Here is a 12,280-nt window from a genome sequence, read left to right as displayed (position 1 = left end):
TCCTTCAGAAATGCTTTCCTTGCCATTGCCAGCCTACATTGTATATCATCTCTACTTCAGCCATCATAAGTTATTTTGCTGCCCATATAGCAAAACTTTACTACTACTTTAAGCATCTCGTTTCCTAATTTAATCTTCTCAGCATCACCTGATTTACGACTACGTTCCACAATCTTTGTCTTGCTTTTGGTGATATTCATCCCATGTCCTTCTTTCAAGATACTGTCCATTCCGTTCAGCTGCTCTTCCAAGCGTTTTTGCTGTCTCTGACAGAATTGCGATGTCATAGGCAAACTTCAACGTTTTTATTTCGTCTCCCTTCCCTTCCCTTCCCTTCCCTTTAATTTCTACTATAAATTTTTCGTTGATTTCCTTCATTGATTGCCCAACGTACAGATTGAATAACATCGGGGATTGGCTACACCCTGTCTCAATCACTTCTCAGCAACTGCTTCCCTCTCACACCTTCGACTCTTATAACCGCCGTCTGGTTTCTATGCAAATTGTAAATAGCTTTTCGCTTCCTGTGTTCTTCCCCTGCTACGTTCAGATTTTCAAAAAGATTATTCCTGTCAATACTGACAAAAGTTTTCTCTAGGACAACGAATGCAATAAACGTAGGTACACCTTTCCTTAACCTTCTAAGATAAGACGTAGCATCGCTATTGCTTTCGGGTTCCTACCTCGAAACCCAGAATGACCTTCCACGTCGGCTTCTACCAGTTTTTCCATTCTTCTGTAAGGATTTCGTGTTCGTATTTTACAGCTACGATTTATGAAACTGATAGTTCGGTAATACACCTTAAAGCACCTACTTTCTTTGGAATCGGAATAATTACATTATTCTTGAATTCTGAGGGTATTTCGCCTGTCTCATGATCTTTCACACCAGAAGAGTTTTGTCGTGGCTCGCTCGCCCAAGACTATCAGCAGTTCTTACAAAACGCCGTGTATTCCAGGGGCTTTGTTTTGACCTAGGTCTTTCAACAGTTTGTTAAAGTCTTCTCGCAGTATCATATATCCCACCTCATGACTCTGAGCACTATGGGACTTAACATCTGTGGTCATCAGTCCCCTAGAACTTAGAACTACTTAAACCTAACTAACCTAAGGACATCACACACATCCATGCCCGAGGCAGGATCCGTGCCTGCGACCGTAGCAGTCGCGCGGTTCCGGACTGAGCGCCTAGAACCGCTAGACCACCGCGGCCGGCCCCCACCTCATCTTCATCTAGGTCCGCTTACATTTCTATAATATTGCTTTCAAATTTATCTCCCTTTTATAGACTCTCTATATATTCCTTCAACATTTCAGCTTACCCCTCTTTGCTTAGTGCTGGTTTTCCAACTGAACTCTTAATATCCATACAGCTGCTTTTATTTTCTCCAAAAGTATGTTTAATTTACCTATTTTTCCCACAGTGAAATATGCTTATAAGTCCTTTCACTTGTGCTCATGCCATTCCTGCTTAGCCATTTTGCACTTCCTCAATCTCAGTTTTTAGACGTATGTATTGCCTTCCGTCTGCTTCATTTGCTGCAATTATATGTTTTTCTGTTTCATTAGTTAAATTCAATATCTTCTGTGTTATTCAACGATTTCTTCTAGGCCTTTTCTTTTTACCTATATGATCCTCTGCCACCTTCCCTATTTCATCTTTTAAAGCTACCCATTCTTCCTCTATTGAATTACTTTTCTCCGTCCTAGTTAGCCATTGCCTAATGCTCCTACGAAACTCTCAACAATTTCTGGTTCTTACATGTTATCCAGATCCCATCTCCTTAACTAACTACCTGTTTACAATTTCTTCAGTTTTATACTACAGTTCACAACCAACAAATTGTGGTCAGAGTCTACATCTGCCCCTGGAAATCTACTACAACTTAAAATATGTTTCCGAGATCTCTGTATTACCATTATATGATAAAAATGAAACCTTCCGGTGTCTCTACGTCTCTTCCGTGTATACTTTCTTATTTCATGATTCTTAAACCAAGTGTTAGCGATGATTAAATTATACTGTGTGCAAAATTATACCAGGAAAGTTGCGTGGTATAGTCTGAAAAATTGTGAGCTGCTCTGAATGTGCATAACGCTTTCGTGGAAAAGAGCAACACTTACGACTCTCCGAACTTAGCAAGCACCTACCAAATAGTCGTTACAGGCAAGGACGGCCAAGACGGCGCCAGAAAAGTGCTGTTCCCCGCGACCTCAGGACCACAAGTACCGCAGATGACGTCAGCACGTCAAGTTTACGATTACGCTTTTTCAAACCGTACTCTTCACTTTATAAAAAACTCTCTACATGGAGGGAGAAATCCCAGCCATTTCCAAAGTGACCCAGAGGCAATTCCGCTCTATGTGAATACAGTGGAATCCTGCGTATATTTCCAACTCTTGAGTTACTGAACGTGTCTTAACTTGCTGGAGGCTGGTATTGGCTGCTAGCAAGCTGCAGTGCGCCGGGAAACAGTGTCCATTCTCTAAAGGCGCTATTACCAGTGGCTTAAGTAACGGCCTTGCAAACGCTGCAGTGCAGGGGAAGCCCCGCACTAAGGGGGCCCCGCATTTTAGGGGCCTCAAACTGACTGTGTGTACTGTTTCTCTAAAAAAGCAACCGCCAGTACGCCAGCTAGCGCTGTGGAATGTGCCACCATCTTCATTTTGTGTTAACTACAGTTGGAGTTGACAACAATAGGCTCATCTATTGAAACCCCCTTAAGATTTTTTTGTATGTTTGTGGCGGAGCAATGTTTGAGTGGAAATACACTGAAAACAGTAAGTATCTGACATACGATTGTGTACATGTTATAAGTATAATCCAGTTGATTTTATATTCATCTATGCTGTACATACATTAATTTAAAACGTGTTACTAGTTTTTCTGATATGTGTTGTTCTCAAATATTTGCGTTAAGTAAAAACAGGTTGCCTAGAAATAGCTAATGTGCAAATCGTATTGAAATGCGAAATTTAAAAGCCTGCCGAGACGAAGAAGTTACAGGCACAGCTCAAATGCGGGAGATACTATCCTCCAGCGATCAGTTACGTGTCTGGAACAGATATGTACTAATATTAGTAGCGCACGCGAACTGGAGAAAAATCTGACTAGTTAAAAGTAGCTACTGTAAGTCAATACAGTTGCAGAAATGAAACGTGGGAAGATTCTAACAGTTCGCAAGTTCACAGAGGGCAGTATGTCAGCTGCAAAAATAAACCAGGTGTAAATTCAGGTGTTGCACAATTTGAAAAAGGACCACCAGCAACAAATACCGATAGAAATTCAAAATATTGTTCTCAGCTACAAGCTACTCAAAATGCTCCTTTTAGCACCGATATAGGATTATTCGAGGATAAACTGAATGAAGAAACTTAACTAAAAATTTTAAAAAGTACTTGCCTTCTAATGTTCAACTTTTATTACAGAGCTGCAATGACGGAGGAGCTACAGTTTTCAATGAATATACCTGGAAGGTACGTACGGTATAATTTCGTATGGACACACTGTTTATCTTCCAGTGTTTTTCAGGCGTCACTACCTTTCGTGCTGCCACTCTAGAGTGGGAAGCAAAGTCAGTGGCCAAGACGGTGAATTACAGATCCACGAACATGACTAGGGAGAATAATCTAGTCCAGGTGCCGCCAAGTGAGAGCGCCCTTGCAAAAGCTACAAGAATCTCACCTTTCTGCGTCAATGTATTTGGTAAATGTACCTCGTTTCCTGATCAGAATAGCTGAAAAATTGTTAGTTTCATCTTTAAAGTAACTTCTATCGAAGTTTATTTCGTCGGAAATGTTAATCCAAATATCGCCGGCGCAAACATACACCTTATACACGGAACTGAAACATTGTTTTTAAACGTCTGGTGGATGAACTTTTAGAAGTGTTCGTGCAGCAGTCGGTCATTACCTTATTCAGGAGGGCGTTTTGTTGAGCTGTTACGGTCTACCTTAGTTCCATTTTTGAGTGAATAAGTCCCTTGAACTGTTTCTTGAACTCATATCTGTATTGCAATTTTTGAAAACCAGCTATAATTTTAAGAAACTATCTAGTGCGACAGTGCGATGAGAAGTTTGCTTCAAATGTAAATTCGTGCATTCTTATAGGGCATCATTCAAATTAACGTGTTATGCCTGGCATTTACTATTTGTAAAGAAAGCTTATTTTCTTACTCTGCTGTGTTAATTGTACGTTTTATCGTTGAAGGATACAATAATTTCAAATTGCACAAGACTGTTAAAAGTATACAAGATATACTTCAAATGCGATCAGATTACGCATACACTGCCGGCAAAAGAAGTTCACTACCCTGGTGCAGACACACATACACACACACACACACACACACACACACACACACACACACACACACACACACATAACACACACAAGCACACTAGTTTCAACCTAGTGCTATGTTGATTCCTTCGTTTCTAGCATGGGACTGTGTACCTACCTTTAATCCGTGGTAAAAAATCGGCGCACCAGTCGTCTTCAGTTCCTTTATAAACGGTCCAAATATTACGGAGAACTTATTTTTTTTTTAATTTATGTTTGGTCAGCATTATACACTACAGGGATCCACCTTGCACTGACAAGTTTGTTTGAGTGCCCATCCTCCGCAGCAACCTCGGAGTCCTTGCACCATCCACACTGACAAAGCAAGCAGTACTTCGACACATGCTCCATAGGCTCAACACAGTGCCACTCAACAAAGAGAACTACCAAAAAGAACTTGAATACATTATATTAGATAGGCAAAAAAAATGGTTACAACAGTAACATAGTCACGAAGCTAAGCAACGAAATTAAAAGTAAAATAAAAACAGAAAACACGAGACCACAGACAACTACACAACAGAAACAAACACAATAACAAACGCTTAGTACCATGACAACTTCACAGAATAATCAGGATAGCACAAGAGAAAACACAAGATGGTACTCAATGACATACAAACACAAACTCACACATGAAACCAAAAAAGACGGGGCATAAACGTAGCATACATAACATACAGTTCTCCCCAAAACTGCATCCCAAAACTGAAAAAAAGGAGGTATATATCAATTACAGTGTAACACTTGTGACGGCAGACATAAAGCACAAACAGACAGAATAGAAAGAACACACAAGAGCTTGGAAGTATGGGACAAGCCATGTTTGCAGAACACGTAAGAGAAAACAATCACAAACCAACCACTAGAGAATAAGACATGAAAATGATTAAAATCAACAATAAACAACACCTCCTAGCCCTGCGAGAAAATTACCACATACAAAACACCAAAGCAGAAAACCAAACCCTGTTGAATGATAAAGTACAGATGCCAAACTACTTACTGTTTACACTAATAGATAAAACAACAGAGTAACACTCCAACACAGGTTATTGTCAAAAAAAATAATAATAATACCACCCAACTTCTTTACACTTATTTGTCAATGTACCCCTCCACAAAACAATTAAACCAAAACTCAAATCGGCTGAACACCAAAAGTTTCAACCACTCATATTCAACATTAAATAACTCGCACTGAATGGGGTTTCGAACACAGGGCACAAAATTTTGAAACCACGTGGCTAGCCACTGTGTCACCGCTTGTGTTACATTCTGCACTCCCTAAAAGGCAGATACCGTACCTCGAAAATTTTGACCTTCGTTTCGCAGAAACGGTCGGCTATCGACGGCTTATCAGAAACACATGATCCCATATTTTGATCGCTCTTGCACTGAACGAAGTCTCTGGGAAATTATGTTATGGCACTTGTCATGTTATCCTCTTAAGTAAATCATATAATAGATGCAGGTATATACAATTAGCTTGTATTCTGGAATACCAGATACGAAAGTGAAAACTTGAGAGATGATACTGCAGTATCTTGGGCTTACCTGATTATTCTCTTGAAAATAAGATGTCGATCTACTAGATGGTGCAAATACTTAAATCCGTAAAATGCATCATGACTGGATAGCCAACGATTCGGGAGGACGACAGTTCAGATCTCTGTCTGGCTATCTAGATTTAAGTTTTCCCTATATTTGTTGCATCTGGATAGCCAAGAGGCTTAAGCAGTGTTGTAGTTAAGCATATGCAGAGGGAGAGAGAGAGGGAGAGAGAGAGAGAGAGAGAGGGATGGAGTGTGAGAAGCAGTCAGACATAAACTGCTTTGAACAACGAGTTCAAAACAATTAGTGGATTTCAGATAGACACAATAAAATTCTCCCAACAGTGCTGGTGATGTTCAAAACTAATATTAAACCAACTTTGAAAATGAATGGAATTATTAATCTGGATACAGATTCTGAATCGAGACTACTAATATGCATATTTCAGTCATAAAATATTTAAGTGAATTTTTCCCGAGATTTCGGCTTGTAAAATCCTAAAGAGGGACATAAATATGTTGCCAGACTATAAACATAGTTGCCGGCGTCCATTGCCCTCTTTCTTGAGCAAACCAACGCCCACGTATTTTCTCAATTAACTGTCAGCAGCTTGACGAAATTTAATTTTCAATCACTGTTGTGTACATAGTTCCGCGTAGTCAGCGCGTACACAACTTTCCCACTAGAGCGCGCCCCGCTAAGCACAACAGCGCAGACGCAGCGCTCGTCCGTCTCCGCACTACGAGATGGCGCGGTCTTAGAGAAGGACAAAATTCTGCTTCCGCCGATCCGCGTATAAATATGTAATGCAGCCAATGAGATTGCTGCTAATGTAGAACCTTTTCTCATCGCGGATCACACTCGCGCAGTGATACCTGAACGCGTGAGGTATTATAACGAGTGTACAGACCTCCGATTAGTCTCCTTTGTTATGCCCATCCAGCTTGGATCTCCGCCCCCCTCCCTTTTATAAATCCCTCCAAATCCTTGAACGCCACTCCTCCTTTTCCTTGAAAGGATACGGATTCTGTACACCTCCCGTAAACTCGATCCTCCTCACCTGCTTGTCTCCCCGATCCTCTCCCACCCCCGCCCACTGCCGCGCCTGTATGCCCACATCCCACCTGGTCTCCATCTCTCCACCCTCCTTACCCTCTCCCAAGGTGGCTTCCGCCAGCTCCCCCTCCCTGATGATGTCCTCCTCCCCTCCATCTACCCCTCCTATCAACTTTGATCCTCCCCCCCAACCTCCTGTGTCCTTTCCTTTAGGCACCCTCCCTTCCTCGTTTCCCTTCCCTTCTTTCCTTTCCCCCCTCCCTCCTCCCCTCTCCCCCAGGCTTCTCCTCCCCTTTCCTCCCTCCCCCTCTCTCTCCTTTGCCCATGGAATCTCTGCTCTCCCCTCTCGCTCTCCCACTCCCCTTCCTCCTCCTCCTCTCTTGGCAGGTCCCCGGACTCGCACACGCATAGTGAACATTCGCACGCCGGAGATCATCGCCTTCTGTGTCTCGTGTGTGTGCCGTCGTTTAGTGTTTTTGGTGTCCGCCGTCCCACTACTACGTTCATTTGTGCCGTCGGCTTCGTCAGTGTTCTGTGCGCCGTGCAAACGTGTTTTCAGTGTTGTTATCGTCATGTGTGAACGACTCCGTGTTTTTTGTGTCTCTGTGACCTCTCTCTTTTGCCCGTCACTTTGTTCATTATCACTCTCCGTTTTTATACTATTGTAAAACGCTATGGCTGAAGAGCGGCGTAGTGTGCCGCTGCCAGCCTACCTGATTTGTACAGGTTTTAAAATAACAATAAAGTAAAAAAAAAAACTTGAACGCCATGCTCTCCGCCTCGCCTATCGCATCCGTCTCCCCTCCCCCACGCGGATCCTGTATGATCTCATCCCCTTCCCCCACCTCCTCCTATTCCTTGAAAGGATATGGATCCTGTACACCTCCCGTAAACTCGACCCTCCTCACCCACTCGTCTCCCCGATCCTCTCCCACCCCCGCCTGCTGCCGCGCCTGTATTCCCATGTCCCACCCGGTCTCCATCTCTCAACCCTCCTTACCCTCTCCCAAGGTGGCTTCCGCCAGCTCCCCCTCCCTGATGATGTCCTCCTCCCCTGCTTCTACCCCTCCTATCAACTTTGATCCTCCCCCCCCCCGCCTCCTGTGTCCTTTCCTTTAGGCACCCTCCCTCCCTCCCTTCCCTTCCCTTCTCTTTCCCCCCTCCTTCCTCACTTCTCCCCTGGGCTTCCCCTCCCCCTTCCTCCCTCCCCCTCTCTCCTTTGCCCATGGCATCTCTGCTCTCCCCTCTCCCATTCCCCTTCCCCTTCCTCCTCCTCCACCTCCTCTCTTGGCAGGTCCCCGGACTCGTACACGCTCAGTGAACTTTCGCGCGCCGGAGATCATCGCCGTCAGTGTTTCGTGTGTGTGCCTTCGTTTGTGTGTAGTGTTGTTCGCCGTCACGCCACCACCGTTCACGTGCCGTCGCCATCATCCATGTTCTGTGCACCGTGTCGCCCAGTGTTAGTGATGTTTCTCGTCCAGCGTGAACGGCTCCATGTTTTTTCGATTTTTAGTGTCTACATTTTTTGCCCACCGTTTTTACTGTCTACTCTGTGCCACCTTTATGTACTACTTGTTGTCAAACTCAAGGCTGAAGAGCGGCGTATTGTGCTGTTGACAGCCCGCCTTTGTATAAGGTGTTTAAAATCACAATAAAGAAAAAAAAAACTCCGATTAGTCAGTCTGCATTAGTCTATAGTCAAGTTTCAGTCTGCGTCTAATAAGATGATCATATTCCTGTACATAGCCATGAAGAGAAATGTATAGACACTTTGTCAAGTATCAGAGATATGTGAGAATAAGATTAACGTACCAAGACCAAAGGAACTTCAGATTGTCAATTGTAAATAGCATCCAGAATCAAGATACGTAATTTTATGCTTTTTATTATTTTAATAAATGTGTGTGAAAATCAGTCAAGTTCTGTTTAAAGTTGGTCACCGTCAATCTGCTACTCTAAGCGTGCAAGTAGCATTTCTATCGTCTGACCTAACGGCAGAAGATAAACACGCCACGATAAGACCACGAGACATATTGCTGACACTCGCCAACTTCGTTAGAGCGACAAGCCAAATAATCTGATGGTGTGTGTGGTGTCACCGCCAGACACCACACTTGCTAGGTGGTAGCCTTTAAATCGGCCGCGGTCCGTTAGTATCCGTCGGACCCGCCTGTCGCCACTATCAGTGATTGCAGACCGAACGCCGCCACACGGCAGGTCTAGAGAGACTTCCTAGCACTCGCCCTAGTTGTACAGCCGACTTTGCTAGCGATGGTTCACTGACAAAATCCGCTCTCATTTGCCGAGACGATAGCATAGCCTCCAGCTACGTCATTTGCTACGACCTAGCAAGGCGCCATTACCAGTTACTATTGATGCTGTAAAACATGTACCGTCAAGAGCGATGTTCACCAATTATGAATTGAAGTTAAGTATTCCAGTAGTTACGTACGTTCTTTGCTACTATAAATTCCTTGTCCTGTTCCAGACCTCACGCCAGCCTGCGTGAGCTTAAACGCGTGCCTTTCGGCTTCCTGGCATAGTGGATTGGCTGTCTTGCCAATCTACAACAGTGTGTGTACCGAAGGCCTTACAGTACGCACACCACAGTCACTAATTATTATCGAGCACGGTAAGAGCATGCCTAAATTTCAAAGATGGTTGGACACTAACCTTTGCGATGCCTTCTGCGTCTACAGCAGTAGCCTACTCGATCACCCGAATTATGGTCGCCCTTTCACAATAACAGTTGGTAATTCCAGTCGTTGTATTTTATCTCGCCATGGTGATACTTAATAGTGATCTTACGTAAGTACAAGGCTTACGCAGTGTTGCAGTTAAGCAGATGCAGAGAGAGAGAGAGAGAGAGGGAGGGAGAGAGAGAGAGAGAGACGGATGGGAGAAGCAGTCAAACATAAACAACAGACGAACTCCTCTACTTTTAATAATTTTCAGTAATGACCGATCAGCATTCGAAAGTAAGGACATGTGATAGTCGTAAACTGTTCCGTAGTTAAAAATATTGAAATTTATTTCCAGCAGAGGAATACATCTAACTGCGATGCATGAAATTTACGTTGACAAAACATTGCGACAGACTTACTGTCAAATAGCTGCATAGCTACAGTGTATTATTTCATCATTTTCAAAGACGAACATAATTTTATAATTGCAGTGTTGTTATTAAATCCAACACCCAGATCAGTTCAGTGTCATCTCACAGTAAACTACACCGTCTGCTGTTAGTGATAGCAATTCCTGTTCAGTATAAGTAGTGCCAACTTCTGATAAAATACGAACCATTGCTGTACAAAGCAGTTTGACTGCACTTACGCAGGAAACATGTCTCATGTTAAGAACTGACCTGGGCAAGTCCTGTTAATTAGTAGATCGACTCAGTAATAATTCGTCGGTTTGTCCCTTCACAAAACGAAAGCTAGACACTGTGCCATTGGCTGTGATGATGTGGAGCAGACGGTCGTAAGCTCTCTCCGCCGATGGCGTACATATGTTGCATTTTCCATTCGCTCACAAACATATACAACTGGCGATGACGTAGAAGTTGTATAGTGGGAACGGTCTTCAAATTATTTCGCGTCTGTGGAGCTGATATAGTGAGCTGTTGCATCTCGTTTTTATAAATAAGTGTGTATGGTGCGCGTGACAGCACTATACACATGTGATCATGACAAGAGGTTCCGTCCAAGTCTTTCTCTTGAAAACTATCTGGCTACTGCGCCTTCAAAACCTCACGTGAAATAACTAGTTCACCCATCTGTCAACTCTGTCTCTCAGATAGTAATTATATGATCTCAAAGTCGAGTGGCAACATCACAGTCGCTCGCATTCGGGAGGACGATAGTTCAGATCTCTGTCCAGCTATCTAGATTTAAGTTTGCCGTAATTTCCATAAATCGTTTAAGACAAGTCCTGCGATGGTTCGCTTGAAAAGGGCATGGCTGATTTCCCTCCGTGTCGTTTCGTAATTCGTGTTTATGCCCTGTCTCTAATGACCTGGTAGTTGATGGCTTCATTGCTACCTCACATTCACAATAAATTTCTCGAAGCAAATGATTTTACTGTATGAAATATATTACATAATTATTTGAATTGATGATAACCATATTATTACATAAAGTGAAAAGAAATGAAACAATTGCTTGAATTGCAGCGTTGTATTTGAGTTACACGTGCTTACCTGGCAACTTGGTTTACTCAAGCATATTTGACAATAAGTTTACATGTTTTTGCTGTTTCTTCACTCCGAACACTGGTCTAGTACAGGTTACCGTGCTACACTGTCGTATGTCAAGGTCTTCATCTCTGCGTAACTACCGAAACCTACATCCACTTGGCCCTGTTTACTGTATTCGTGCTTTGGTCTCGTAACCTTCCTCAATTACCAGACTGAAGAGTCCTTAATGCTTCAAGATATGTCCTATTCATCGACTACTTCTTTAAGCCAGGCTGCGCTATAAATTTCTTTTTTGTTTCGATTTCAGTCAGTGCCTCCTTATTAGTTACTCATTTCACCCATTTAACCTTCAGCTCAACTGTAGCACCACCTTTCGAAAGCTTCTGTCCACTTCTTGTCTGAAATGCTTATCACCCACGTTATACTTTTGCATAAGACTATGCTTCAGACAAATACTTCCAGAAAACAACTTAACCTTTAAATTAGATGTTAAATTACTGTTTTCAAGAATTTTTTTCTTGCGTTAGTTCGTCTATATTCTGTATCATCTCTGCTTTTCGTCATCGCTGATACGGAAGGCACGTGAAGACAGAGTGTTGAGTACTGCTTGCTTCTGGGCTGGGTGGTGGTGCGAAGTGGCCTCTAAATACCTGTTTGCGTTGGTCGATTTTCTCTGCACTCTGTGACCTAGAGTGTTATCAGATCTTCTGTATACCAACACAGCTAGGAACGGGAGAGCGACATCACTCTGAACTCCAAGGTGAATTTTGGTTTTGAGGTGAATTCCATTTAAGAAATTGTGGAAAACATGAAGTTCTTCTTCGCCGTGTGGCCATATAACAAATGTATCGTCCACATAGCGGGAGCCAATAAGAAGGCTTCAAAGGAGCACTACTTAACGTTTGTTGCTCAAATTCTTCCATAAAAACGTCAGCTGCAACTGGCGAAGTGGGTGAGCCCATAGCAAGGCCGTCAGCCTGTTCATAGAACTCAACATTGTATTTAAAATAGCTCGAACGAAGACATAATTCAGTAAAGTCACAAACATCTGGAGCAACATTGTCTGTCATGATCTCCATTGTATCTGATACTGGGACGTCAGTAAATAACGATGTCACATCGAAGCTAACAGG

Source organism: Schistocerca nitens, chromosome 2 (genome assembly GCF_023898315.1).
Source record: "Schistocerca nitens isolate TAMUIC-IGC-003100 chromosome 2, iqSchNite1.1, whole genome shotgun sequence".
In the NCBI taxonomy this organism is placed as follows: Eukaryota; Metazoa; Arthropoda; class Insecta; order Orthoptera; family Acrididae; genus Schistocerca; species Schistocerca nitens.
Note: the sequence above shows the minus strand (reverse complement) of the source record.